This window comes from Aristolochia californica, unplaced genomic scaffold (genome assembly GCF_029961685.1).
Source record: "Aristolochia californica isolate CCGP_79_NKW_82.1479 unplaced genomic scaffold, dmAriCali1.0.hap1 SCAF_511, whole genome shotgun sequence".
NCBI classification, from domain to species: domain Eukaryota; kingdom Viridiplantae; phylum Streptophyta; class Magnoliopsida; order Piperales; family Aristolochiaceae; genus Aristolochia; species Aristolochia californica.
The window spans coordinates 1-4,576 of NW_027182228.1; the positions used below are offsets into that span (position 1 = coordinate 1).

Sequence of the window (4,576 nt, forward strand, 5' to 3'; positions counted from 1 at the left end):
TATCGTCTAGTGGTTCAGGACATCTCTCTTTCAAGGAGGCAGCGGGGATTCGACTTCCCCTGGGGGTAGGGTACTACGAAAGGAAGTTGATCATGGATTATCAATAAGCCCAGAATTTGTTCTTCCTGGGTCGATGCCCGAGCGGTTAATGGGGACGGACTGTAAATTCGTTGGCGATATGTCTACGCTGGTTCAAATCCAGCTCGGCCCACTAATTCGCCGATCCATGATAACCAAATTTGTCCTCCAGAAATGCCCATTATTTAGATATTTAGAATGCCCCATATATTCTAAAATTCTAAAAGTATTCTAAGGATATATGGGAATAAAATATATAGGGATAAAGGGTCCATTTTTTCTACAATACCCCTTGGTTTCTTTCCAATTTCTCACATCTTCTGATCTGTCTAAAGATCTAGATTCCCAATTTGTTGCAAAGGTAGTAAAGAAAAAAAGAGTCCTTTTTCCATTGAAAAATAGATTCTCAATATATTAGTAGGATTACCAGTAATCTGTGTCATTCTTACTCTAGTCCGTATCCATGTGGATATCAGTATATCAGTCGTGTTTCTTTTACAACACGAGAATATTTCTCGTAAATAGAAACGAAACGAATGAAAGCATAAGAATACATATATGCATGCTGTATACCTCACCCTGGGATTGTAGTTCAATCGGTCAGAGCACCGCCCTGTCAAGGCGGAAGCTGCGGGTTCGAGCCCCGTCAGTCCCGACCTCGGATCCGATGAATCCATCAATTCATCTTCCCATTTTCTGTGAGGAGGGGGCCCGGGACAGGATTGAATTTCCTGCGGGGATCCTTAATTTTTTTTTATTTTGTTTTTCGTTTCGAATTTCTCATCGGACAAAGACGGGAATTTCAATTATTTGAACTAGTACCGATTGCTGGGGGAGAGGCATACGTAGTCGTAGGTATCGCCATACTGGGGATTCCAAGAGAGACCCACTGGTTTGACTTTTTCAATTGCTTCTGATCCATGAAATGGAATAGGGTACAGAGTACCCATACGTTTCCAGGGAGTACATATACAAATTGTACTCGTTTATTCTACGATACACAATTAACTAACTTAGTAACATAGTTACTCGGGCAGCAGAGTACTATTAAACCTACTCCCTTTTGTTTTCGTGTTTTCGAGATACGATTTTGTGCAATCTCAATTAGTAAAGTAATTAAAAACAATCTATCTATCTTATTCTTATTCAAATTGCATGCTGAATTTAGCTTTCAGTCCCAATCCAAGGAAAAAGAGGGTCCTTACTTTTAATATAAAGTAAAGGATCAAACAATGATCCGTCCCTTTTGTTTCTTTTCCACAGGGGGAATGAATCATTTTTTTTTTCTTTATTTTCTTTATCTTTATATAATATATATTTTTATTTTAGGGTTTCATCGAAGAAGGAGAAAAATCAATAAAGAAGAATTTGTCGGAATATTAGATCTTTTTTTTTATATCGAGACCCATCCCATACCCATACCTTTATCACATTTCTCTGCCTTCCAGGAGGATTAGATCATTACGAAAACTTCGCTTCGAGCTTAACTCCTCCCCCTTTCCATTTCACTCCTACTGTTTAGGTCTGTTACCAATGGAAGGCCGGCAACAGAACACAGGTCAGATGATACCTCGTCGGATGATTCTTATAAAGAAGATGATAGATTTTAGAAACTAAAGAATGAAAAAAAAAAAGATGAGAAATTCAATGGGATTCTTGATTAGATCAGGAATCCCATTTTTGATTCGGTATGGATAAAAGATCTTCCTATGTTATACTATTCAATTCTCGACGATGAATCGATTTAATAGATCAGATATTGTTATTCATATTCATAATATAATATTGAATATTGATCCGATTCAGTATCAACCATCAGGATGCACCCATTGAATTTACAGGAGAAATCTTTTTATTTTTATTTTTTTTTTTCTATGGGATTAGATCCCGAGTTATTGCGAAGCAAAAAAAAACGATGAGATTATGGAAGTCAATATTCTCGCATTTATTGCGACTGCGCTGTTCATTTTAGTTCCTACTGCTTTTTTACTTATCATCTACGTAAAAACAGTCAGTCAAAATGATTAGAATTAAACTTGACTTATTAGCTCTTATCAATGATTGACGAAATAAAAGGGATTCCAATTCCAAGTCTTAAATGAAATTAGAGAACTGGAATCAACAGTATAATAGATGGTGTAGTAGAAAGGTTCATATAGTTCTTTCTACCACACTATCTATTATTATATTGTAAAAATATTGTATTGCATGTATAAAGTTGTATTGTATAAATTCAAAAAATGGATGGGTTTGATATAGACTAGATACAATATCTATCCATATAAATGAAGTAATTGATTGGGCCGTTAACAGATACCCCACGGAGTTCTATAGTCACTTCTTCGGATTTGAAAAATAAGTATAAGTAGTAAACACCACCCATTTTTCATGCTTGAGCCATGACATGAGGTGAGTCAATAAAGCATAAATAGGATTCCTAGAAGTATAAAACTTAAGTGAGCACGGATCACCCGACGCAAGATCTTATTATGCGTAGTACCCCTTTGAACAACCACTACGTCTATGGCATCTCCAGTAGAAAGTACGTATCCACGTAATAGTAGCAGTACTTCTCTTTGAACAGTCAAGAGGGAAAAACAAATAAAAAAATAGGGGTTGGTTGCTCCTCATTGTAATATCCATAATTATGGTAAGAGCGGGTTCATCGAAATCGAATATTATATTTAGGAATAGGAAGAGTTCGGCTGGAAAAATTTCCTATCATGCGCATTCCTTTGAGTTTCGAAATACGAACAACATCAGAATCAAATCATTCAAATATTGATCGAAAGATCATTGTTCATATATTACTGGATTACCCTAGAATTTTTGAAATGGATTATCTTAAAACGCTTCGCGGAACGGTCCATTAAACATAAGCACCATTGATCCAATTTGATTACTCAACTTAATTAGTAGTACCCCTAGAGTCCACTTCTTCCCCATACTACGAGTGAAAGGGAAAACGTAAAGACCACCATTAAAGCAGCCCAAGCGAGACTTACTATATCCATGTAAATTATCTCCCCGATCTCTATGAATATGAAGGAATTATTCCATTATTAATCACTAATAATAGTGGAATCAATGGTGCAGAGTCAAAATGGCATTTTGCTCTAACGCTATTGATGAACCAATCCAATGAATACAAGAGTTCCTATACTCTAATTACAAGGATCTCCGGTCGAATCGGAAAGCAGTAAGCAAAAGCAAGATATACAACTACCCTTGGAGATCTTAAAGGAATGTTACTAATGAAAGATGTAGGAATAGTAAGACCCATTGTTTGTTTTGTTAGCTTTCATAAGCATAAGAAAAAAAAATGGAATATAAATAGAATATATATATATACCATAAAGATGTAAAAGATAACTATCTTAACTATCTATCACATACCTCTATCTACCCCCCAAGTCTTACTGTCTCTGTTTCTTTCTGTGAAACAATCGGGGGACACCCCATTACGTTCTTGGCAGGGTGTTACAAAAAACGGAGAAGTATTTTTCAACTTTTATTAGAAAATTAGATTCTATATTCTATAATATAGATATAGAATAGTTAGTTATTCTATAACTATAATAGTTATAGTTAAGAGTTGATTACCCATCCAATCCAATATTGATTGGATACCTGAGTAAGTACTCAGGGATTCTCGTGAGTCTGGATACAAAATACAAACTATCCTTAGCCCTTTCCGCAACTCCCAATTTGATTCCCCACCAACCTACCCAATTTAATTCAAGACTCAGTCAGTGGGCACCACCCTAGTAAGGTAGGGTAATTAGGAAGTATTGATAGTGCTTCCTATAATCTCCCTCAGATCCTAGAATAGAAGCAAGGATTGGATTTACATTTAGGAACCGAACCCCCTTTCCTTCGGCTACCCCGATTTTAGGTATCTGACTTTCGTAGTTCTGAATCTCACAATTTCAGTTTTACTATCGATTCGATTGATAAATCAAATACAAAGAAATAGCCCGAACCAACCAGTAATCAGTCATAAATCGGTTTTTTTTCATATTGATACCCGATTTTAACCATAACCAAATGATAAAAATTCAAGTCTTTTTTTTTTATAGAACCTCTGTATTCTTAAAATACAGTATCTACAACCCTAGTCATGCTTCTGTCAGGCAAGAATTTTGTGAGTTCTATTAGCATATGTGAGTTCTATTAGCATAGAAGGATAAGGTATTCCGAAGCTTTTCTTTTGTTGATCAGGCGACACCCGGATTTGAACTGGGGAGAAAGGGATTTGCAGTCCCGCGCCTTACCACTCGGCCATGCCGCCAAAATGATCCAAAATAGACCTAACTCTTTCTTTTTTTTTTTTTTTTGGGGGGGGGGGGTTACTCAACCTTTTTTTGGTTTGAGTTGGATTTTTAAAACGGGTTTCTTTATCCCTTTCCAAAAGGGATCCCTGGGTCCAGGGTTCTCTTGATTGTATAGTGTTTCAAAACATAATATTTTTTTTTATATTGAAACAGAAAAAAGATAT

The 4,576-nt window shown here is 36.0% G+C and overlaps 2 non-coding genes across 2 annotated transcripts; one reads left to right on the top strand and one right to left on the bottom strand.

Annotated features, from left to right (window-relative positions):
- Positions 1 to 659: 659 nt before the first annotated feature.
- On the top strand, positions 660 to 733 carry TRNAD-GUC (transfer RNA aspartic acid (anticodon GUC)). Its single transcript has one exon. It is a non-coding gene; the product is annotated as a tRNA-Asp (tRNA).
- Positions 734 to 4,297: 3,564 nt separating this feature from the next.
- Positions 4,298 to 4,369, bottom strand: TRNAC-GCA (transfer RNA cysteine (anticodon GCA)). The gene has a single exon. It is a non-coding gene; the product is annotated as a tRNA-Cys (tRNA).
- Between the last annotated feature and the right edge of the window lie 207 nt (positions 4,370 to 4,576).